Genomic DNA, 27276 nt, shown 5'->3' on the forward strand with positions numbered 1-27276 from the left:
ACCCAATCTACAGCATGTAGAAAAAATAAACCAAAAACCATATTCTACTTTTAGTTAAAATGCATTTCAAATGTATTTTTAATAAATCCTTTGAACCCTTCACATATTGCAAACGTTAGTTATCAGCATTAAGCCCTGCTGTCTCTTTTTCAGAAATTCAAGTTTGGCTTTGTTCTTTTGAGCATTTCAGCTGGAAGCCTGCCTGATGCTGTGATGCCCTAATGTTATTTGCAGTCATGTCACTTTTTAGCTTAGTTTTACTGCTATTATCATTATTTATTTATTTATTTATTTATTGGCCAGCTCATACCTCCACCCGCTATGTGTAATCAGTTATTGCCCTTATTTTCATAGTGAAGCCTTACATCTTAATAAAATGCGGACCACATCTGATATCGCTCCAGTGCTCAGCCTTGCTGCAGTCCTGCTTTGGTGTCACGTACTGAGGGAAGGTGAGCTGTGTTTTCAGTGAAGTAAGTGGTTATTAAGCCATGCGGTGCAAACAAGACGTCATTGATTGTCTCCAGCACAGCTGACTTATAAAATTTGTCGCAATTAAAGTGTGGACAGGGTTAGTGTATCTTAGGGTGTTGCAAGGGTACATGTGTCACTTGGAGAGGTCTCTTCTTAATAATTTGCTGGAAAATTGTCTTTTTTCATCAACTTCTCTGTCTCCTTAAACTGAGTTACTTTGTATCCAGAATAGCACGCTGCAACTTCAGCTAAGAGTATGTATGCTGTAGGCAGAGCTGATAGCAATTGTCTGCTTCTGCCATGGATATGAGGAGAAGATACCGTACTTTTCTACCTTCTGTATAGGCAAGCACGACTGATTATGTCACAGAATATTGCAATATTTACACATTATTTAATGTAGCTGTGGTGTTGACTCACAGACATGAATTGCTTTTCTAGGAGGTGATAAGAATATAAAACTACCAATAAATATGGCAATATTGTGATACAAAATACTATTGAACTAATTCTAATGCATCAAAAAGACTGTCTTTACCTTTAGTGGAGGAGCATAGGAACTCAAACATCTAACAACAATAATAATTGTCATAATATTTAACTGTTAGGCTTGAGCCAGGATTTCTCCCCGGCTTATGTTTAAATTTCCTTTTTCTGTCTTTTGTTGTTCATTTTTCAATATTATTCATTCGTTATGATCATTTCTGTTAATATTATTCTGTCAATTTATTATTTCTCCATTTATGTATTGTCTCTTAATTTCATTCTCTTTATTGTTAAGTTTTTGTGTGCATAATCATTGGTTATGATAATTACCATTAATATTATTCTGTACATTTGTTATTTGTCTATTTATGTATTGTCCATTAATCTTATTCTATTTATGTTATAATTGTGTTTCCTGTGATTTCATTTGTTATTTTTTAATATCTTGAACGCTGTTTTTTAGGACCTTCCATTGCTGCCATTTTGGGAGCTGTCATTAACGCTGCTTCCCATGTTTCTATGGGTGTGGCTTATAGGGTCGTGACTCCCAGATAATCAGCATGATGAGATAAAAGGGTGTCTGGGAGTTCCTTCCATTATTTGATCTGTAGATACAAACCACCTAAAAAATAATTAAAATAAATCTTTTGTTATAGTACTTCTTTCACATTTCGTTTGGTATGATCTCTGTGCCTGTTGACTTTGATTCTTGTCTCTCATTAGGATTTGGGAGATAGTTTTTTTTTATTTGTCTCGGTGGGACATTTTATTTATTGTTTAGCTTCTAGAGAGAGTGTCAACCTTGTCAAGAGGTTTCCTTACCTCGACCGTGACATTCATGTCTCTGGTGACTCTTCCTGTGATGTCATTAAACGGATTGGGAGAGCATGTAGGGTTCATGAGGTCACTGGAAAGGGGTGTCTGGCACTCCCGATATCTTTGCAAAAGGACGAAGGTCCAAGTCTTTAGAGTCCTGGTGCTTCCTGTCTTGCAATATGGTTGTGAGACATGGACGCTATCTAGTGACCTGAGACGAAGACTGGACTCCTTCATGTGTCTCCTCAGAGAATCCTTTGGTACCGCAGGTTTGACTTTGTGTTGCTCATGGAGTCCTTAATGAGGCACATTACCTGCATTGTGAGGGAGCGTCAGTTACGGCACTACAGCCATGTGGCACAATTTCCTGAGGGTGATCTGGCTGGCAGGATGCTCATTGTTGAGGACCTGAGTGGCTGGACCAGGCCAAGGGGATGCTCACATAGCACCTGGCTGCAGCAGAAAGATCGTCATTTCCAGAGGGTGGGACTGGACCGCGTGTCTGCCTGGGCGGATCACCTAGAGCTAGGCCTCTGTCTTTGGTTTTTGATTTCTGGATTTTCATTGGGAGTTGTAGATTGCCCATTAAGCAAATCCTTTTTTGAATCTTTTGATAAAGATTCCTTGTTTGCCTTGCTCTTTACCAAGGATTTCCAATTATTCTCTCTCTTTTGGTGTATTTTTTTATATACAGTACCTGTTCCCCATTGTTGGGATCTTGACAGGCCTGAATCCTACCTGTGGAATTGCCAGGTAAGGCTTCCTTTGGTGTTTCTTTCAAGGCTCTTTTATGGATGTAGCATAGTCTGTGACCGTAGCTGCTTCCTGGTCCAATGCAAACTCATACCTACAGCAAGCTACCTCATTTCATGACTGAAAACCCTGTACTCTTGATTAATACATATCTTGGGGTATTCTTCTCAATTGAAATTTTGGAAAAAACGCTCCCAAAAGTCCTTCAGATTCTTCTGTCAGAAATGCAGAAGAAGCAACAACTTTTGAGTCTTGAAATGTTCTGTCAGCTTTAGAGGTCCTGGGCACATAGAGAGGTCATTAACTGATATCTCATTGGCAAGGACACAGACAAGGAACATAACCAAGAGAAACGTGCACTCAGGAACAGGCAGAGGTCAAAACTGGGAGATCAAGCCAGCCAAATAGTCAAAATTAAAAGCCCAAGGTGGGAATCAGACACCAAGAAACAAAATCACAAAGTAAAATACCAGGAGATCAAAAAATAAATACATCACAAGAAAGAGACACAGAAAGAGTTTTGGGATCCTAAAGTTGGACGCCACAGCATCATTTTGGATGAACTTTACACTTACCACCAATCCAGACATCGTTAGTGCCCATAAATACAGCAGACATGAATAACACAAAATAGTGGCATTCATTGGTAACCAAGATAGCATCATGGTAAACAAAAATAACTATCATAACAGACAACAGGGTCTTTCAGAAGGCAGAGAGATAAATCCAAATGTATAATCTGTAAGGCTAGGAGTTCCAAACATAGCCTCCTAAAAGGTCCACATAAGCAGGGCCACAACCTAAATAGCCTGCCAAAGAGCTTCACATCAAAACCGGCTAGCCTCAAAACTGCATTCTGCAGGCTTCCAACCTAGCAGACTGCAAACAAGGCAGCTGGAAAATATCAAAAAAGTCCCAGAATATAGCAAAAGTCCCACCAGAAGAAGCATAGATAGATAGAACCTTGTCCCCAGTGGGGAGTTTGGCTTTTTACTGAAGCTCTTTAAGTAAATCAATACGTAAATAGGTAGATAAGTAAGTAAGTAAATAAATAAATATACACACACACTTTGGTCTGAACTCACGCCAGAATAACTATAAAGCAAGAAAATTAAATAGAAAGAAAAGTTATAAGTTGGCTGTCACAGTCAAAGTGAGGCATTATGCAAATGTATTGTTGTTGGTATAAAGTAACTCCAGTAGGGCTTCTTCGTACACTTCTGCTTAATGATTTGTGGCTGAAAGTCTTCAGTGTTGGTGTTTCAGAGAGAAGATGTGCAGCATTGCTCATAATGGCACTCGGTTTTGTGGTAATTCTCTCCTTCACTACTACCTCCAGGGGTTCCAGAGTTCATCCTTTAACTGAGCTTGTCCTTTTAATTAGCTTGTTTATTCTGTGTGCCTCTCTTGAACTGTAAACCTTCACCTTTTATGAACAGGGCAAACAAATAATTCTTATAAATAGAGGATGTATTAAAAAAATAGAAAAACACAAGCAAAAAGCTCAATCAAAAGAGTAAAATTATGCAAGAAGGAGTTGCCAAAAAGGAAATCCTAGGCAAAAAAGTCCAAATCACAATCAAGTAGACGCAATCCTTAAACAGAAGCAAGAAAGTCGCAAAAACCAGTAAATCCATCCAAAATATCGATATTCCCTAAATCTCCAAAGACAAATGCAATGAGCTCACTCAGCTCTGGCCTTATATATGTAGAGGGTGGGCTCAGAAGGAGTGATGTCTTATATCCCACCTTGCTTGTTGCAGCCCTGTACATTATACACCTTTAGCTTAATTTTTACTTGTTGATTCTAAACCATATTCTCTACATGTTTTTCTTTGCTTAAAGCAAAACAACATTTATTGGTGTTAATGTCCAAGCATTGAAATTCCTCATGACATAGCACCACCCATGAAATGAGACCTCCGTTGCAGTTTGACATCTTACAACTAAATAGACACAACATAATGTTGTATCTCACCCTTGCACTGACTAAATAGCAAAACTTTTAATGGGCCATTCAACAGTCATCTTTTTTTGCCAATCTGTTGTGCTTTATTTCACTGTTTATTTGGAAAAAAGGAGAAGGTTAACATTTTTGAAGTCCCCATAATTTTTTTTTTATTATGTTTAAAACTCTCTCTGCAATAAGCCCTGTAGCTTATGGATTTTAATTTTGACTTTATTTATTCTAACACTTCAGAATGTCTTGCTTCCATTATGTAACACATTGCTCTGTTAACTGCTGTCAGCAGTAATAGAACGGTCAATGATCAATCAGGGTCCTCAGGAAGCCAGCTCTAGCAATCTGTCACCTTGCTTTCATGTGCAGCATAATCAAAAGCATATCTTTTGAGCTGCCTTGGCAATGAGCAGAGTCGTCAGAGCATCTGTAATAAAGAAATGATACAGTACATCACAAGCCTGTGTTGGCTTCATACATGAATGGATGTTGCTTGTTTTCACCAATGTGCAAAATTCAGAAATGTGTTTGGGAAACGGAAAAATCTTGATGAGGGTTTAATGTGTTAGGGACATTAGGGAACATATTGAAAAGAACAGAACATTAAACCCAACAGCAGCTTGTTACTGTCTTTACGTGTCATGTTTGTAAAATATCATGAAGCCATAAAGTCTCTCTGGTTGTTTTGTGCCGTGTCACTTGGTCATGGCTTAACATATTTTATCTTTTATGCTGCAGCATCTTTGAAACACTTAACAAATGACTGAGGTATCTATTCCTTTTATAATTATTAATTCATACATTCTTTTAGTTTCCCTTTGGTAAAACTGATAAGATTCAAATGCTTAATTCTTTCATTATAACAAAACATGTCAAATTTAAGAGATTTTTTTATCAAATAAAGCAAACAGCACTGAACGTTTTCATGGAGTGCAAACGTGAATTTCGGCTGAGTTTCTTTGCAGCCTTTGTCGATTTTCGTAAAGCGTTCATAAAGCATGCCCTGTGGGAAATGCTGAGATTTTATGGGATCCACTCAGGGTTGCTGGATATCTTGGCCGGCCTGTACACTGGTACTGTGAGTGCTGTGCAGAGTGGGGCAGAACCTCTTCTTTTTTCCCAGTTGATTCTGGGGTTCATCAGGGGTGTGTTCTGCTCCTACTCTGTTCAATGCTTGTATGGTCTGGGTGTTGGGGTGGATCATGGGGTCCTGCGGCTGTGGGGCATTTGTTGGTGAAGAGAGACTCACTGATCTTGACTTTGCTGATGATGCTGTGATCTTCACGGAGTCAATGGAGGCTCTGATCGGGACTCTTGAGAAACTGAGCGAGGAGTTTGAGTGTCTGGTCCTGTGAGTGTCTTAGATAAAAACTAAGATCCAGACCTTTAATGACCTCTTGGGCACAGCCATCAGCAGTGTGTCTGTTTGTGTAGAGAGTGTCAACCTCGTTGAGAGGTTTACTTGCCACGGCAGCAACATTCATGTCTCTGGTGAATCTTCCTATGAAGTCAGTAGACGGATTGGGAGAGTATGGTGGGTCATGAGGTTCCTGGAAAGGGGTGTGCGGCGCTCCTGGTATCTATGCGAAAGCACGAACGTCCAAGTCTTTAGAGTCCTGGTGCTTCCTGTTTTGCTATGTGGTTGCGAGACATGGATGCTATCCAGTGACCTGAGACGAAGACTGGACTCCTTCATGTGTGTCTCTTTGGAGAATCCTTGGGTATTGCTGGTTTGACATTGTGTTGCTCAAAATGAGGCACATTACCTGCATTGTGGGGCAGCGTCAGTTACGGTACTACGGCCATGTGGTGTGATTCCCCGAGGGTGATCCAGTTCACAAGATTCCCATTGATGCAAGGCCAAGGGGACACAAATGTCACACCTGGTTGTGGCAGATAGAGGGTCTTTTCGACATGTGGTTGGTGCAGCAGCAAGCTGTACCAGTGCATACTTCCCGACTTGACCCAACCTGATTGTGCTTCCCAATCTGATACATGACATCTGTAGTCCCCTTATTCTTCTCATAACTTGCCCTCTAGATATGGAAAGGAACAGGTGCACTTGCCACCCAAATTTTTACTACACCTGTCTCTAAATTGCTCTGCTAACTTTCCCAGTTCCCCATTCTATCAAAACCCACACCATAATATCTGCACCCTCACCTCCATAATCTTCCAATAACGTGGACTTCCATCTGTCCTATAACACATCCATAGCATAAGTCAATCCAGATCTTATTCTGCCTCTGCTGTCTCTAGATTGCTCAGTCCTTGGCCATTCCCACTGTATTCTATAAATCCCACATCATACAATCACTAGTCCTCTGGTTTTCATTTAGCACACCCACAGAGTCATCCCCACCCTCATTTTATTCTACAATTTTTTCCATTCTTTCCAGTCCTATGCAAGTTTGCCAGGCTTACCTCACCTGGGAACAGATTCACAAGATCGTCAGACCCCCAAATCTTAAAACATAACTCATCCCCCAACCTGTCTTGTAACACCCACAGGAGACATCCAACCTAAATCTTATTCTGTCTTTATGGTCAGGAAAAACCACAAACACATACACAGTACATCTCATATATTTGCTCAACTGCCCAAAGGAGCAAGACTACCAGAGAAGCCAGTAAAAAGGAGCACTGAGTTCAGCATTCCCAGAGATAGCTGTTAATGAGCACTTTGGTGGCATCTCCAAGCTGATTTGCCCCTTCGCTGCCACTTTGTAAGTATAAGGTGACTGTGTTTTAAAGGCCATTGCCAACACAAATGGAGACCAGAGAAAATGTGTGAATAGGCATGATGATAGAAATGATGAGGCATGATGATAGAAATGCCAGGTGTGACTACGTCCTAGTGGACTTTATTGGAGTCATGTGTAATTGGCGAAGGACTGGCCCAAAGAAATCAATGACTTTTTATTTAAGGCTTGTGCTGTGTTTTGAGATTAATTTCTTGTGTTTTAGCTTTTTACCATTTATAACCCGTCCTCATTTACAAATGTGTTGAGTTGATCACATGAATACATGTTTGGTCGCATAGTCTTAAATTTAGGGAAGCACAAAAGGGCCAAGAAGGTCCAGTGTTGACAGCAGTTACTGGCCACAAGTCCTGTTCCTTCCGTAAGTCAGTGAAAGAATCTAGGATGCAGCAACCAGGGGAGATTTGGTGTGTTGTAAGGATTTTGACAGAAGAGTGGTACCATGAAAGTACATAGATTCAAATGTTGTTAAAACAGAGTCACACTGAGTCCTATAGATTGGACACGACATGGTTGAAAGTCCATGATTGTCTTCTGAGTGACTGGGATGTTCATCAAGTCTGCTTCAAAGGTTGTAGTTCTCCTATACAAGGAAGTATATGAAAGAAGAGAGAACAGCTCCTGGCACAGAATACACACATCTGAGGTTGGGACTTCCATGTAACTTAATAATCTCTGGGTAGGCCCTAACTACAGAGTTAAAAAAAGCATTTTGGGGTAAAGGTGCTTTTGTCTGGGGAATATACATCACCAGTCCATTTTAGTTGTTTGTACTCAAAAGGTTTCCACATTCATAAAGGACAAATGAACAGACCCAAAGGTATCTATCCATCTATGTTTTGAATCTTTTTGGTCCATTACACAATTAAGGAAGATCACAGAGTCTTTCTTGACAGTATTGTAGAGAAAAGCCAAGCAAAATGACACCTTTTATTGGCTAACTAGAAAGATTACAATATGCAAGCTTTCGAGGCAACTCAGGCCCCTTCTTCAGGCAAGATGTCAAGTCTTGAATGGGATGCTCACCGACCTCAAGGCTTACACACCTACATCTGTTACTTCTTGCCTGAAGAGGGGGCCTGATCTGCCACAAAAGCTTGCAAATTGTAATCTTTGTAGTTAGACAATAAAAAGCATCATTTTGCTTGACATTACAATAGACAAATTAGAAACCACCAATAATATAAGCACCAGAACTAGGAAAATGGGGTGAAGGTGAACTTTGTACGCAGACCAACACCCCGGACATCTATGCCACAATACACCTAAACATTCTGAAATATATATTACATTGTAGTGTACCTGTGATTGTTTACCCTTAAGCCATGCACACTGTGTGCGATTTTGGCATATTTTAAACCCAATTTGCAGTCCCTAACTGATTTTCTGAGACAGCCTGAATTTCAGCTTCATCGACTGTTGTTTTTCATGCAGTTATGAGAGGCTTGTGATGCCTGATTGCTTCATACATTTGGGCTGTCTAGTCAGAAATTTCATTCTGTCATCTAGTATTGTGACCAACCTCACGAGATGATTTTCTAATGCTGCCTTCAAATTCCAGAAATTCATTGTGCAGTGACTGTCAATGTGCAGAGGCTCGTCACACCCTGTGATATCACCCTTCTATATTAAAACCTGAAAAGAAGTGAATAGCATGGCTAAAAGTGACAATTACTTCAACAGGTTGGCCAAAAGACATTAAATTTGAATTTGAATCCCCTTGAGATTAATAAAGTATCTATCTATCTATCTATCTATCTATCTATCTATCTATCTATCTATCTATCTATCTATCTATCTATCTATCTATCTATCTATCTATCTATCTATCTATCTATCTATCTATCTAACTGCAGGGAGAAATGATTGGTATTATATTTCAGTATATTGTAGTGTAGTGGCTGGACGTTGTACATTGGATATTGCTGTTGTCCTCCTTATTTTCACCTTTTTGATTTAAAAAGTTAACTATCATATTGCAACATGCATACAACTAAATGGTCAATGACTAGGGTATCATAGGATACGTTTACTGGAAGAATAAATGCAACCAACGGTAAATGACACAGATCACATAGCTCTAGTTCTCTCTTTAAAATTGACAAACTGCTTCGTCTGCGCTTTCCTAACCATCCGCATGTCCATGGACGCATTTTCCTTTCTTTGCACCTTCAGAGCACAGCACAGCAAAACTCAGCAACACAGCTCTGTTCTTTACTGACGTTTTAAGAATTTGTGGCCATATTGCTTATTTGAAAAAGGTCTGCAAAATGTCAACGGATAAAATTGTCTGATGAGGCCATGTATATGTATAGTCTGAGCCTCCAAATTGTGGCCTGCCAATTGGACTGAAAATGTAGTTTGAGCAAATATACAACTGGTGATTCTGTTGTGCAGTGTGAGTAGTTGCTTGACCTCAGTTTCTAAAAATCACATAGTGTATACCCAGCCATACGTTCTGATCCTAATCTTTCTGACAGTCCGTTTTTCCACTATCAAGAATACTCTGAGCTTTTTGAACTTATTGACCACTACACTTTTTATTTTCCCAAATTACACCACCATAGGATTCTATCTTCTGTTTATTTATCTTTCATGTTAAAAAAAACATATTATGCCAGTTTGCAAGTTAATTTATGATAAGCATTCTGTAACACATTTTTTACAGCAATTTTGCACTAAAAGAGAAAAATTGGCAACTTTCACACAGAAATCCATGACATATTCAAAGGCTCAGTTATTTCTAAGAATTTTAATGAATACCAAGAAAAGGATTAAACAAAACTTCTGTTGCTTGTACTTTTTATCTCTTCACTTCCTAAACCCACCATTTCCATTTTGGTGTCACATGGAGCTGAAGCTTCTTCAGGAGCAGATGCTGATGGGTTAATTTTTGCCATATCTTACAGAAGCAGCCCTCTTTCTTTTTTATTAAAGCAGTGTTTCAATAAAAAAAATCTGTTCTTCATATTTTCCCAAACACCACTGCATAAAGAATTGCTTTTGTTAATAGTCCCTAGGTTATAGGCTTAATGTTAGCGTTTTATTTCTTTTTATAACATTTTTGTATTGTAAAATGGGGTGTTGATTGCTTGTAAAAGTGTTTTTTTAAGTTCTGTATTAACTCAGTGAGCCATTTCTCTTTAAATTCACACAATAAAACCATATATGTTCTCTAATAAAGCTTTCTTATTTATGGATCATGGAAAAGCTTAACTTAAGAAATTACAATGCCCTGGGAAACCATCCAAGTGTCTTTAGTTGAAATCTCTGTAACAAAGCCATAACCATATGTGTATTGAAGCAACACGTTTAAGGAAAGAGATTGATTGGCCGCCGTTAATGTCATTTTATTTTCCAAAGAAAATACGCTTTTGAAATGAATGAAGTAAGTGGTAGAGTTAGTCACAAAGGTCACTGAAGGAGAACAGAGAGTCACGTGTGATCCGAGTGTCTGGAGGTCTCTGAGCGGGGAGGAATACGAAGCGGATAAGTCAGTTCCTTGATATTCAAGGATTTGACCTGGTGACAATGGGTGTCACAGAGGTGATGACAGCCGTGCTCCTACACATTGTGTGCGCGGGGCTTTGTTGGCCATTACCCCTCAATGCAGTTGTCATAGTGAGGAAACTAGACCATGTTAAGTGTTTTCAGCTGCCTTGTTCACAGGATTCATATTTTTCTCCAGTGTGAAGAAGTATGTTTTTTTCTGTATGTTATTATTTTCTTTTTTTGTCCTTGAAATGTATTTTCAGAGGCAATTAACACAAAAAAGTCATGTTATCCTAGACCTGGAGACATTGTTGGTACAGAAATGGCAGGACGTGCTGGTCCTTTAGAGCGCCAACACCTTATCTTACAATTCAGATGTACCACTTCCCTGTTTTTGTTCCATTATTTCATAGATTTATGTTCGTGCTGAGGAAAATCCTATGTTCAGCTGTCTTGAGTGCTGCAGTTTAAAACATTTGCCGTCAGAAGCGCGGTCACTCATTTCAAACCTCTTTACAATTTTTTCTTGTTTTGTCCTTGGTGCATATAGATTTTATTCTCCTAAAATGTCTCTCATTCCAGCTTGGATAGTTTTTGCTTCCGTGATGCTGAAGTTCCTTCAGAAAAACATAGTTAAGGCATCAAGTCAAGGCTGTGAACACAAGATTAAAAATGTTTAGTCATTAATAAGAGGATGAATGAATAGATGGTTTGTACAGTTCAAATTCAAAATAATGTTCAAAGCTCAACAAAAACAATCTTTAGTTCCCATACCTTTTTCAGTTTACGCAATGGAATCTGGCATTCTTCTACACTGTGGAAGTACGATTGCCATCTATATGTAAATATTGTCAAAGGGACAATGCTAGACTGTGATAGGACGATTCGCCTTGGGGGCAGACATTCCTAGTCACTGCACAGAGAGCAGGTTAATGGTTTGGCTTCAAGGCTGTGGACTTCTTCCCTGAACTGGACATTGTCTTGGTAAATGAATGGCTGTATTCCATTGTGGACCCTTGTGCATGAATTCAAGTGCCTGTCTGTCTGATTGGGTGGCCTGTCCGCTTGTCCGCAACATTGCCCCACACAGTCACTCCACTTGACACCCTCCATTTCTCTCTGTCTCGCTCTTTCATCTTCTTACAATCCAGGCTTCATTAAATCCTTTTATTTCAAAGTTTGTCCCAGCTCACCTTCCGACTCTCCATTCATTTAAATCGGTGGCCATGAAGTGGCATTAAACCACATAAATCTCTTTCAGGGTGATTTCCTCCAGAGTCACTGGACTAAAAGCCCCTTCAGTGACCCTTGGTGGACATGCATTTCCTGATCCTTACAATGCTTCCTTTAGGATTCCCTCCTTCCCTAGTGCGATTCTGACACTTACTTGTTTAATTTTCAGGTAATAATTCTTATTGTTATTTTTTGTTTTGTTTTGTTGATGATGTCATTACATTGCCATTTTGTGTTTCCCCTGCATCCTTTGTCATTGGTGTTCCTGCAAGTCCTGGCAGTGTTGCATTTGGGGTCTCAAGTAATGTGGTCACTGTTTTGGTGGTGTCTAAGTGTATGAAGATTTCTTAAAAAGATAAACTAATTTTTGGTGTGTCGGTCATTACGGAACAGGTTACTAGGTAGTAAGGGACCTTTTTGCTTTGTTTAGCGACCAACAAATGTTTGTGTTGTGTTGTTCATTTTTGATGATGTGTCGTGGGACTACTGGATGTTATGCTTGCCAAAAGAAACTAGAAATAACTGAGGTGACCGGGAGGAGAAATGTCAGAAAAAGAACTGAAACCGAGAATCTGTCATAGCTTTCTTCTAAACCAAAAGTCAAAGGGTCTATAACACTATTAAAGAATACTAACAACCATGTGCCCAGATTACTTTTGATTTATCTGCACACCTGAATGACCAGGAAGTGCACAATAGTGACCTTTTACCCATTGTGACAATAACGTCAGCACCGCATACGTCTGGGCATTGTTGCAGTTCAGCACCATTACAATTAATTCTCACAATGGAGGTGACAGGGATAACAAATACGGGATGGAAAAATATATATATAAAAAAATACTTTTTAAAAACCACACTTACGTTAAGTTAAAAAGTGTACTAAAAAGTAAAAAATAAGTCTCTCATACATCACTTGTAAAATTAAAAAAACGTGGGCCAGTGAGTGGTCTTCCAATGTGTATTTCAGTAAACTACTTTTAGAAAAGATAATTTCACAGTGTAGTTGTGCAGCTTTGGAAGCATGTTTTTTATGATTAACTATATAAAAATGCAATATAGCAGAAGTATGTCAAGAGACGCTATTGTGGCTCCTTTATACCAACAGCAAGCAGTATGTCTGCATAATCCCTCACTGGGACTGGGATAGCCAAGTCAGAACTTTTCTTTCTTTTAAATTTTTTTATTTTACTTTATACTAATTCCAGTGTGTATTCAGACCAAAGTGTGTGTGTGTGTATTTTATTTACTTACTTGTCTACCTATTTATATATTTATTTATTTAAAGAGCTCTGTAAAAAGCCAAAATTCCCCCTGGGGACAAAATAAATAAAATTCTATCTGAAGTTCTATCTAACTTTTTTAGCTAATTCATTGGTAGCTGGCACAGTAAGATTATCTTTAAAAAAAATCAACTGCAGCAACCAGAATGCAGCACTTCTTTCACTCCAGATAGTCAACTGCAGTTCAATTCAGTTAAGTGTGTGTTTATTATCTTTTGTGAGTTAGTGCAATGAAATGATTAATTGGATGCCAGAAAAGACAAATAGCCAAGTGATGCAATACCAGCAATACTGCCAGGTGCTCTGTAATAATAATGCACATAAATTCATGTTATGTGAAATGCTATCAGAGGGACAGCTGCTACCATGCTCCCTTCTTTAAGGCCTATCTTCCATGGGTAGTGTGCTTGGCCCAGCCTTTCAGTTTGAGTTGCCTGACAAAATCAATTATGGAACAGTTACGTGAGGTTTGAGGGTTTGTTGTCGTTAAGTACAGACTGAGCTCCACTCAGTGCTCTTTCTTTTATTCTGCCAAGTTTCACTTGATTGTTTTCTTTTGCTATTGTCTCTGCTAGTTGACTCCTGTTCTGTTTACACTCTGTCCCTGCCTTATTATTGTAACAGATAATATGTTCTGTGTTTTGACCTGCTATGTGCATTTTCACAGAGGCTTTTCCTGCTACTTTTGCTAGTATCAGTTTCGGGTTACTAACCTTGTTGCTGTTACTGACCTGAAGTAGAAAAAATAACAAAGAACAGTCCAGACTTTGACTTTGCCCTTTGCTGCACTCATCACTTCTGCCCTCTGATAAAACTTCCCTCTCATGGGGTGCTGGATGAATATCTGAAATGAGAAGAGGCCACAGGTAATGTGAAGTGAAACTGTCTCTCAGTCTGGAGGTCAATGCTTTTACACTCCTGCAGCATTTGGTAGAAAGTAATGGTGTGCTGTATCGCTAGTGTGACTGTGGTCCTTAATTATGTTGCCTAACATCTTAGGTCAGCCTAAAGTAAATGTGCTCCAGGTTATCAAAAGGTTTTCTTTTTGATTCCTTAAATACAACAGTTATAAAGACAGTTCAGAAATACTCGAGGTAAACTACACTACGTATTGTATTAAAGTCCACACAACCTCATATGAAATTGCAGATTTTGTTAATACAAAGCTGAAATCAGAGCAAAAAATGTCAGACCTTTTTTACATTTCATAAGACCTTTTAACTAACAATAATAAATGAAACACAAATGAGTGATGTTGAGAAAACAATAATTAAAAATTAAAAAATATACTTGCCATATAAACACCAGAAGCCATACAGAACCATGTAATGTCATGGGGTGTGGTCACGTGATCTTTTGGGGTCGCAAAAGAGAACTTCATGCTCAATAATTGTCTGCACGTTTTAAGAGTAAAGAGTAATCATTTAGAGATTATTAGATTTTCCAATGATATCTCTTTGGTTTTCAGTTTTGGTTTTGATTTTTTTCCCTGTCTATTGCCTTCAAGTTTGTTTTTGTCTCTTGGTGTACAATTCCTGCAATGTTTAGACATATTTTTGCCATGCACCATTAAAAATAATCTTTGCCACTCGCATCAAAAATATAACACTGTAGGGATCTGATGTGGGATAAGTTCATCAAACTCCATCTTTTGTTTTTTTTCTTAATGTGCACACCTGTTGTGATTGTTTCTTCTTTACACATCAGATGCTTCTCTTTTTTGTTAATCTTTCATAAAGTCATGAATTGCTTGGTAATCCGCCACATGCCTTCTCTGATTCAATTGTACTCCAATGGTGACTTACATAAAAAAACATTTGGAATACAGCTTCAGGAGCACTCGTATTCATTATAAAACCATACATGCAATATTGGATAAGAAACATTTATTGTAATTTCCCAACAACTAAAACAATCTCTGCATTCTTTTTGTTATGAACTCGAAAGTCCCAAAGTATAATGTCCTCAAATATAATTAAAAATGCCCTCTTGGCAAACCCCTAACAGAAGCAAAAAGGGCAATGAAAAATCTTTATAAAATAAAAGACTTGTTTTCACAAAAATGCTATATTAAACAGTGAAGCTCTGAGGAGCACAAAAGGCACAGCAGGAAATCCCTGAAAAGTCAAAGTCAAACAATTTCCAATCACAAATCCAAAGAATAGTCAAAAACAGAGGACAGACACCAAAAAATCCAGTAATTCACAAATAACCAAACAGCACAGAAAGTTCCAGCAGAATGCAGTACAGCATGAGCTCATTAAATGAACCGCAAGGGACTGAGGGTTGCCACTACCTTTTTAGGACTGATGGCAGGCCCATGATGGTGATGTGCCAGTGGCCCTGGCTCTTGGGGAAACTCCCGACAAAACACACGGCACATAGAACAAGATACACAGATACATAAAAAGTAAATGACTAACAAATAGAACATAAAGGGATCAAAAATGAACAAAATAGACATTAAAAACATTTGAACCCCAGCCAGGTCTTGTACATATCCCATTTGTGGTAATACTGAGTTTATTCCTCTAAATGACTTCAGACCAAGTGTTCTTTTTCTTACATATGCCTAAATTCATATTCATAGTTATTCACCTGTAATTACATTGTTGTTTTCTCCGCTCCTCCAATTTTAGTGCTCCAATTTCCTGATTTAGCGATGACCATAAATAATGGCATAGACAAACAGCTGAGCATCTCTCCAAAAATGCATTTTACAAAGCCATTTATACTGCAGTTTCCAGTAAGTAAAACCAGAAAATCTTAGTTAGTTAACATTCATTAAAACACCTTCTGTGGTTTACTACAAAAGAATGGAAAGCATTTTGCTTAATGTTTTACATCATACTGAAATTAGTCATTTGTAACGTTACAGAGCTGCTTTCTTTCTCTTTTGATTTTGTCCTTTTAATATGACATATGATTGGCTATGCCAGGTAGTCTTGTGATAAATGCAGAACTCAGTTAAGCTAAGAGAAACCAATACATATGAAACCTGGTAATGTAAAATCATTCACTGGAAGAACAGAAATATTTTCCTGCTGCTTGAGAGATCAAAGACGAAAACATCTTTGCACTCTTCTTCTGAAACATATATGATTATATTCTGTAATTATGCAGAATATAAAATTATTGCCCTTTTAAATATGAATGTCTTTGCTCATTATGCCAACGAGATCCACCTTGTGTTTCACAGGGCTACTAAAGCTTTGAAATGCTTGTTAAAGCTCTAGTACTACCAACTAATTAATGGATGCCAATTTAGAGGAATTTTCAGTATGTCCTGTTTATTTGTTCTCGTGTCTTCTGGGGTCTGATCCTTCAAAACTTATAGTGAAGGTGCATCTTCTATTAGGCTTCTGAACAATGATCTCAAAACTACCAACTCATCCTTATTTATTTTCACCCAAGTCTGATTTCTACCTTTTCTTTGTTTTTGTTTTATCTCCTCAAATCCTGTCCCTACGTTTGCCTGAATTTATTCCAATTCTTGTAAAATATTGATAGGGCCATTTTTCTACATTTTTCACAGATTCTCTCTGCATTTAAGAATCATCTTTTAAACCTTACTGCTGTGAAATCAAACATTCAGAAGTTATTTTCAACTTTGCCAGCTCCATTTAAACCCATTTACGAAATGAGGCTCAAAACTTTGTTGAGTTCTTAGTCTGAGTGTTTGGCATATCTCAGAATGCTGCAGCTCCCTTTTGACAGAATTTCTTAAACATTCCATGAGATCTCTTCAGCTCATCAAGAGCAGCATTGACTTGGTATGGCCCCCATCACCTGAACTTGTTAAAAAATGTTAAAGGATGGCTGGTAAGCTGTAATCCTTCATATCAAAACAGCTCCATGGTGCACATTGTGTGACTGTGAGAAAAAAATTGTCATGGAAAAGATTAGAAACCCCAGAGAGAGATGACATTGACACCTGTTAATTGGAGATTTTCAACATGTTTTGTTAAGAAATATTGAAATTTAAAGGTGAAATTCTGACTTCTAAATTGTTTTGAATATGCCTTTATGACAACTGAGTCAAGGCAGAAAATCGTAGGTTATAAAAAACACTTAAAACTGAGAAGCAGTAGATTTCAGTTGGCACGGTGGCGCAGTGGTAGCGTTGCTGCCTCGCAGTAAGGAGACATGGGTTCGCTTCCCGGGTCCTCCCTGCATGTTCTCCCCATGTCTGTGTGGGTTTCCTCCGGGTGCTCCAGTTTCCTCCCACAGTCCTAAGACATGCAGGTTAGGTGCATTGGTGATTCTAAATTGTCCCTAGTGTGTGCTTGGTGTGTGTGTGTGTGCCCTGTGGTGGGCTGGCACCCTGCCTGGGGATTTGTTCCTGCCTTGTGCCCTGTGTTGGCTGGGATTGGCTCCAGCAGACCCCTGTGACCCTGTAGTTAGGATATAGCGGGTTAGATAATGGATGGATGGATGGATTTCAGTGCTGTTAGGTTCTGAGGCAAAACCAGAGGCATTCCTGGGGACCCTGGGAGGCCCCAGGCAAAAACAAAAAAAACTCCATGTGTGCCCTCCATCTCACCCTCCTCTAAGTCTCAACATGTTAAAATTTAGTTTGTTAGCGCAAAGTGTAGATTAATAAAATCAACAGGGAAATTTCATAAACACAAATCCCTTATTTTAATTTTGTTAAAAACAGATTCAATAAAACACCACAATAAATATTACAATTGAATAGGAAACAGAAACACAATAACAGAGTAAAGTAAATTTAAAAAATGTAAATAAACTAACAAGTAAATAAAATGCAAATAAACGTAAGGAGCACATGGTAATAAAATAAATTGCATATTGTAATATATAGAAAAATAAATAAAAAGCGCATGTAATAGAAAAAAAACACAAAACAAAATAAGGACTTTTAAAGTATTTCTATAACTTTTAAAATTGATGTTTGTGAGCTTTGGCTACAGCAAATGCAGCCTACTATGTCCTCAAGGTCCAAAGACCTTCAAACACTGAGCGCTATTGAAGTTAGGGCTCGGGATGAAAGTCTATCCTGGCACAGAGTAGAACTCAAGTAAGATTTAAACATCTTTAAAAATGTGACAACAGTGATAGAAGCAGTCAGGACTGCTCAGGGACTACATTTTGACTTAGACCCCCACTCACCCTGCACCTGAACTGGTGCTGCAGATTTTGGCAGTACTCTGACTACAGTGGGGTCCAGAGAGACTGAAGCCAAATCAGAAATAACTGAATTGTCTAAAACAAATCGAGTCAATCCTGTTTTTGCTTCCAGACAACCACTGTAAATGCTGTTTATGATTTATGAAATCGGCTCTGATTACATTTAATGTTACTAAAAAAGTAACGTTCATCACAAACACTGTTTGAGATTGAGGCCCCCTTAGTGGCGTTTCCAGACATGTCGTTGTATTGTGTCAATGCTGTGTTTCAAGGGGAATTCCTGTAGATTTGCTATTACTTGTAAACGGACGCCTCTTAGTTCGGGGCCCCAGGCGATTGCCTGCTTTGCCTGTCCTGGGCGCCCCTGGGCAAAACCATAAGGTACTTTAAATTCAATTCAGTTTATTCTTGTGTACCTTTCTTCACTGAGTATAGGCTCATAGTGTTTACATATATTCACAAATAAATTACTTTAGCTATAAACTAATGAAGTGTACAGCATTTAGACAGACCGGCAGACAGACCGGCAGACAGACCGACAGACAGACCGACAGACAGACAGACAGACAGACAGACAGACAGACAGACAGACAGATAGATAGATAGATAGATAGATAGATAGATAGATAGATAGATAGATAGATAGATAGATAGATAGATAGATAGATAGATAGAACTTTATTTGTCTCCTGGGGGAAATGAGCAGAAGCTCTTTAAATATATAAGTACAACATAAACACATATATATCGAGGTAAGTAAGCAGCAAAACATAAATCAGCACCAGTTGTTAAAATATTTTACTTTTTCCACTTGGTATTTCACATTTGGCACACTGTATTAATCCCTGAGGGGAAATTGTTTTCATCTTTTCACATGAACTTTGGGGGTCAGAGCGCAGGGTCATATTATTAATACTTAATTATGTGGTACAAAGTTGACCTGAGTGTGAATTAGGTTTTAGGATTTTGTGTCTGTGATATAAAAACTGCCAAAATATCAAAATATCTCTAAGCATATACTTAAAAGAATAAGATTATATTTGAACTTATGTGCACCAAAAAGACAGAATGTTTTTGTTATCAGCATGGCTATTGTCCTGCTAAACTTGTAAAGGGACAGCTGGGAGTACCAAACTAACAAATGCTTCAAGAATGTCCTGTAAAAGACCTAAAGCTGACTTCACAGAACTCCATGAAGCTGCCCCAGTTATCGTTTCCCCCATCTGGGTCATACTGATCCTGACGTTCGATTATCCACACTGCCATGAGCCCCTTCTGCCCAGGCAACCTCTGTATGATATTGGCTTCTGCGCATGAGTATATAAATAAAGGGATATATTTAATAAAATAAAAGCTGATTTTGAGACCAGAACTAAGTTCAATATGCACAATCTCAAGAGTTTACACTGTTATGACAAGAATATAATTCGAAGAGAGATGATACATCAACAGATTCTTTTGATTTGGAGAATGTATATGTTCTGTACTAACACAAATAAAATGCATCAGTATACCGAATGCTAGTGAACATTTTTGGATGGAAATAATGGCTTCCAAGAGATTTCTCCACGTATCTAAAATTTTATTTGAAAAAGTGAAGGATACAAAATTGGCACCTTCCTTCCTTCAATCTCCTTTTATAAAAGAATCATGGAGATCAAGAGACAATCCTGCTGGTAGAGGTGCTGAGTGGGGCAATGTGATTAAGCTCTTATTAAAAGATGTCATTTTATTATTGCTAACCAAAGTCCTTTAATGTCACTCAATTGTCAGGAATGTTTGATGAATTAAATTTTACTTAAGCTTTCAACTCTTTTGAAAATGAATGCCTTGTTCCAAAGTACAGTGGAATGGTACCGTTTTATTTCTTTAGATTTTGTAGGGTTTGTGTAGTTTTGTTTGTATTTTTTTCCGTATTCATTGACTTTTGTAAATTAAGTGAACTTTGTGGTCTAGATGAAATTTGTTAGAAAAAAAAAAGTTAGTCTGTCTAGTATAGTATATTAGTCGTTCTGTCATAAATTAAAACATTCATCTATGTTTTTGAGCTGAACCTCTCATTAAGTTTTGTAATCAGCATTTTATTATGATTTCAGAAAGGAAAATCTAAATCCAACAATTATTTCTTACCCCCAGATATACTGTAATTCCACCAATTTTTTGTTTTACCCAATAGTGTTACAATTTAAGGGGGGCTTACAGTTTCACGGTTTCAGTTTGTATAAACTAACTTTTAAAGTCAGTGGCAAAGGCCCTCACTCATTGAATGTAAGGCTGTGGGCCGTATCAGATAAAGGCTTGTTTTCAGTCATGGTTCAGCCTGCTTCTCTTTAGTGTGATCATAGCTGCTGATAATCTACTTACTGCTTGTGTTTTTAATTCCACTTGCCTTCAGAGGATGAAGTTTCAGTACGTCTTTGTGCTTCTACTGCTTGCTTACACATACCATCCTGAAAAACAGGTTGGAAAAGGAATGGTAGAAAACAGCAATCAGAGAAAAGGAGCTGAGGGCACACATGTGCAAATACTGTAGTTTGAAACTGGGCAGATGTATCTGCAAAGAGGAGTGTAGCCCACAAAGTCTTTAACATTCTAGGCATCGGGATGAAAACAAAGAAGTATGTCACCTGCTAGTAGAGTCTTTGAATGAACTGACAAGCAAAGGAAATGAAGAGTTCCAAATAAGAAAGTGAAGACAGTTAAATATATTAATATCAGTAACACATTTAAAAAATAAAGATCCTATGAACTGTGGAGATACATATTTCATTATTTTTGTTTATTCATTTATAGAGGTAATACCATGGATTCAGCCTTTTTTTGTGCTTGTTGCTATGTGATATCATGTCAGTCAGAGATTTAAAATTGATCCTTTGTTTATAATAAAGGAGGACTCTTCTAAAAAATGACTTTCAAAGGCATTAGAAATCTTTTGATAACAATTTTAGGATTCAACCAACGTTGGTCTGGGAGGGCCGCAGTGATTTGTGTTTTTGTTCCAACCCAGTGGCTTAATTAAACAAGCCTTTATCAGGACCTAATTAATATCATGACTTGTGTAATAAGGCGCTACATATGCACCTGACCCGACACAGATTGGACACGGAGGCACACGTATAAAAGAAATAAACTTTTATTTTCTTCAGCTGGAGGGCATGTCTTCCCCATGTCCCCCAGCCACAACAAAGTCCCAAAAGAATGACACACAAAAGTAAACCACTCTTCCTCTGCACCACCACTCCTCCCAGGCAACCTCGTCCTCCTCCACCCGACTCTGGACGCTGAGTGGTGGTTGCTGGCTTCTTTTATTGGGCACCCGGAAGTTCTCCAGGTGCTTGATTGCTGACATCCGGCTGTGGCGAAACTAGTGCCCAGAAGGGTCCAGCAGCTCCTGCTGCAGCACCCCCTGGCAGTGCCTGCGGAACCCAACAGGGCTGCACAAAACGCCAACCCCCATGAAGCCCTGGGGGAGTCTGAGGCTGCCATCTAGCGTCCAGGGGGAGATGTTGTGTTTCCCATGCTTGCTCCCCTGGTACATATGCTGCAGGGGCGTCCCGGCCATCCATCACACTTGTTAGTGTTTTAACTCTGCACTGTCAGATCATTCTTATATTGTAATTTTTTTTCCTCTGTAATGATGTCAACCAAATGATTTGAAGCCTAAAATGGATGAGTAATTTTCAGTTCTTCACTATCTCTTCAGTTTCCTTGTAAGTGTTTAATTGAACCAAATGCACACAGGTGTCAATGGAAACAAGCCAGATGGAGAACTGCTGGTTCCTTTGTCATATACATCATATTGCCACTAAGGTGAATGCAGCTGTTTAAGACAGGATAAGCAATTAAGGGTTCAAAATCTTAACAAGTGAGACAAGTAAAGTGAAACATAAAAATGTCACTTGAGCAATAAGTGCTTCGTCAGCAATAAATGACTTCTCACAAAGCAACTGGGATAGAACAACATTCACTGTAGCCCTACAAGCACTGGAGGTTAGAGCAGTTAGATGTTCCACAACTCCAGGAAAGGCCTAGAACCCACCAGACTTTTTTCTCGTTACTGCAGGAAAGAATGGGAAGACAGGGGGTATATGGAATTGTTTAATTTATCAAGCAAATATCTCATATAATGTTTGATTAAAGTGGGGCAGTTTGCACAACATCAAGACATTCATCCACTGGACTTTAATTTTCTTTTTGATGCAACTGCAATATTAACAACGTAGGCAGTTGTCTATGGCAGCGTGTGCTTGGGGGACAGCATTTAATTAACTGAGTGTGTACATACTGAAGTCACAAAGGGGGTCCCCCCTTCAAACCCCCACCCTAGCTGAATGAAATGACTGCTTGTTCATGTACCAAAATCTTGAAGGGGAGTCCACCTGCCCCCAATGAAACAATCAAACTTTTGCATGCCAAAAACTCAATGGAGATCCGCGCTCCCCCTCAGTTAAATGATTGAGAGTCCACATTTTCCCAACACGCACTTCAACAATAGAGTATCCATATGCCGAAATCACCAGTCTTCAATATGACATTCATGTATGACTTTGCCGAAAACCCGAAGTGAATTACCACACCCCAACATTTTGCGATCTGGAGCTACAGTATGTGTATAGCAGTTGTGGTTTGTGGTCACTCTGTGGTTTGGGTGCGACATTTTTACTTTTGCCTAGGGCAGCAAAAAAACTAGAGCCAGACCTGAACTTCACACAAGAAATATGGCCTTGATCCCTTTTTACATGAGACTTTTGTTTTCTTATCTTGATGTAATCACAGCTTTCACAGCTGCTTGTATCAAGAAGTTACGTTTGTATTACTGGTCTAGCTAGGTGCTGTTGTTTCTACAATGTTTGCCCGTTTGGAGTTGTGTCCAACATTAATTAGAACATGAGAGAAAAGCTCGCTTTTCTGGGAGGAAGTGCCCCATGGAAAATACAAAGCACATGATTGTTTAGATGTGTTATGAACATACAATCAGAACATTTAAAGGAACTAAGAAATGAAGAACATGTCCAACATGAATGGTAAAAGCATCATGCTCTTTAGTTGTGTATAGCATTAATACCAGAAAAAAATTAGTGGTCATCATTAATTTAAGAATGTATTAGGAATGTACATATAGTGGACAGAAATGTGCTTTTAAAGTTAATTTTATATTTGAAATAAATAATTAAGTAATCTTGTTCTTTTTTATATGGTTTACTATAGAGTATGCTGGGTTATAGTCCAGTCTGTCTTTTGGTTAAATATAAATGCTGATGTTTATTAATATTACTGGAGAAATAAAAATCATTGTGCACACTGTGTTAGTTATGAAAAAATGTGTTACAAAACTCTGAAGAAATTAATTAGGAGCACAAATGTAAAATGTGACGACAAAATTCCATAACTGTGGCACAGATATTTAAGTTACATTATATTTTTAAATACAGTTATGTGAAAATAAAAGTAATATTAGGAAAATATGATTTTAATTGAATTCTTAACCATAGACAAAGTTAAAGTGCTAGTGCAAATTTCCTGATATATCACTTTCACAGACAAGAACACAGTTGTGTGACGTTTACAATTCACATATTACACTAGTGAATTGTAATAGCGAGATCCAGAAAGTGTCACTGAAGCATAACACAGATTTTGATAAAAGTCCAGGCCAGAGGGAAGCAAGTCTGGGGTGTTCCTCCATTAGTCTATCTAACAATATACAGTACACAGAGCAAGTAAAACTTTAGGATGGTGTTTGAGTTTCTTTAGAACAAGGAAAGTCAGAATCCAAGCCAACAGATGACCAGCCATCCTACTCTTTTCCAATTGGAAGGCATGTGTTTCAGTCCACAGTTGTCTTGTGTTGTGACAGTCTGGTGCTGTATCTGTCATTATTTATACCTAAAATTCACCACCATTTTCATACCCTGATACCTGGCTGGAAGTTGCAGATTGCTTAAGGTAGCAGTGGCACAGAATGCAATTGCATAAAGCAGAATTTTTGTTATCAGTTTCCACCTATCACAGAAGATGTGGCTTTGGAGACATTTTCCTGTTTTCCATAAATAAATTTCAAGAAGAAGATAAGACGTAATGAATAACTGGATGGGTTTTTATGACAGTGATGATTGATTATCATTTAGCTGCATCATGACGTGATAGTTGACTTCAAGCGGCAATGTGGCCTAACAGAGCTGAAGCCATAGTGTTTTTATAATGCTGTAGAGCTCTTCTAGCCAAAATCTTCAAAATGATGGAAATATTGAAGGGGTTGACGGGAAGTGATGATGCATACTAGGTATGGACATTTTAGAGCACTTCAACTGTACTGCTTACAGATGCAATGTTTAAGTTTGGAATTATGTGTAAATTCCTGCAAATGGGTAAAAACTGAACACAATGTCATTTTTCACTGCAAATGGAGAGCAAATGTCCTGCTCTCCTGAAGAGACACTGCCCAAAATCTGTGTGTGCATTAAATGCTTTTTTGGGAGACCATTCACACAATTCAGTACATTTTAAGGGTTTTGTTTGTACCTTTTCTGCCACAAGTGTAAAGTGCCTAGAAAGACATGTTTTTAAATCGAATTACTAAATAGAGCTTCACTTAGTAAAGTATCTGTCTAGGCAAAAGACAGCATCCCACAATTTTGAAAAATGTGTTTTACCTTCAAAAATTATGACATTAAAGGGCCTTAAGCCTTTTCAGGTTTTATATGTCATAAGTGCAGTTTTGAAGTCTGTCCTAAAATTAAGTGGAGGTCAATGTAGAAGCTAAAGAACTGACGTTGCCTGCTTGGGCTTCCGAGATTTAATTGTGATTCCTGCTATTAGTGATTATTATGTTTTTAAACTTTACATCCTAATGTTAACATACAGCAAGCGGAAGTCTTAATGGTTCAACGTTGAGCACATTTGGCTGCTATAATAGATCACTCAATATATCTATTCAGTAAGTGTCATTTGAATTAGTACGTTTGTAAAAAATATAAAAAATGTTATTATTTTCAAATACTTAAAAAACACTTAAAAAACATTAGGCATGCATATAGAATGTGAATTATATTTATCCTAAAAACTATCGTTTATATTTTCATACTTTTCATATGTCATATAATTTTTTTCTAAATTTCTTTAAAATGATTATAAATATCTGACTTTTTGTCTAATAAGCTCCGGCTTGTGACGATGAGTTGGAATGAACAGGTCAGGACATAGTATGAAGGCAGCACATTAAAACGCTCATTAGATTCTCATGTTGATTTTCTGCAGCTCCTGTACATCGTCTTAGCCTAAATTTGTTGGAAGCCTTGAAAAGACATTTTTAAAGACTGTTTGCATAAATGTGTTACCCACCATGAGCTTACTGCCTGCCTGAGAAGTGAAGGAATCCAACTGGTCTCCTTGATAAAATAAGCCAATTAAAATGCCATGTCTGAAAATGCTACAATTCTCAATGTTAGTTGTTGATAAGAGAATATATTCGATTAACTGGGATGTTACAATGCCATTGAGTAGCACAGTGCTAGTTCTGCATAATCTACCCAAACAAAGGCTCTCTGTGCCGAGGCTTATGTGTTCCACTGCTTGGTTCCTGAATACCCCATAAGTCTCATTTTCAAGATCGTCTGAACACATGGAAGAGGTTCAAAGGCCAGCGACTCTGTTCTTGCTACAGTTCAGTGCTGACCCAATGGACAGTGAAAGCATATTGATGTTGCTTGTGGAGTTACATGAAGAAACTCTTACTTAAGGAATTCATTTGAATTTTTATTTCTTTTGCTGGTTACTTTCTGATCTTAAGAAGGATGTGGGAGTGTTACTGATTTCTGTAACAGCCATTGTAAATTTTTATTTGCTTATAGAATGTAGAAGGTGGCTTTTTGCCAGAGACTGCCTTCAGGGAATATGGCACAACATTAAATGATATTTTTTTTGTTGATGAACTATAAAAAAGATGGCTGCATATTTTTAGTAATCAAGGGGAAAAAAGCCTTTTAGCTTAAAACATATTTTGTGTCTCACTTAACAGTAAACTGCAGTTTTATCATAAGCATGTATTTAAACAAAGTAGGTCATCAACAGGTATGGACTTCAGATTATTGTCCCAGATAAGCGGGATGGCTCTGGAGTAACAATACAGCCATAGCAATCTCTGTGTTATATACTGCCTTTTCATTGGGCACACTGTCCTCAGGACATTTATAAAACTGGAGCACAGGCCAGAGAAGACACAAAGCGAGTCTGCGGTGAAAACCGAACCAATAATCTTGTACATCACAGTCTAACGCTGCCTACAGCAGATGAGTATGGGAAAGGCCGTAATAGACGGCACTACTGCTTGAAAAAGCTCTTAGGTGATAGAAGCTATCTTAGTCACTTAAAAGTCACACTATCCTTTCTCCTTGTCACTTTTAAGTTTGAATTTATAATTTATGACAAAGAGGAGAAATGGAGGTGCTCTTAAGATGTGTCAAAATTATGAAAAAATCTTTATCTTGGGAATCCACCAAATGAGGAAATCTTTGGAAAGTTTCTGCTGTTTCCATTGTCCCTAATCTGGCCTCTGCAGCAGCCCACCTCTCTAACAAAGACAGCATTCTAACTGGACTCATTAAACATCTGCAGACTTCATTCAGGGTTGTTTTGGGGCTTGTCAAAACTGTGACAACCCTTCTCACTGTGCAAGTCGCAGTCCCTCTATGCAACATAAAATGTGGCTTCGTCTTTAGCACCCTGGGAAGAAAAAGAACAACCAAAAAAAGGTCCTGATAACACCTTTATGTGACAATGAAGTCTTTCAGTATTTCAAACTCGTGACATAAAAAACATGTATAAGTGAAATAAATCACGCCATCAGACTAAAAGTCCTTACACAATC

Source organism: Erpetoichthys calabaricus, chromosome 18, assembly GCF_900747795.2.
Source record: "Erpetoichthys calabaricus chromosome 18, fErpCal1.3, whole genome shotgun sequence".
Classification (NCBI taxonomy): Eukaryota; Metazoa; Chordata; class Cladistia; order Polypteriformes; family Polypteridae; genus Erpetoichthys; species Erpetoichthys calabaricus.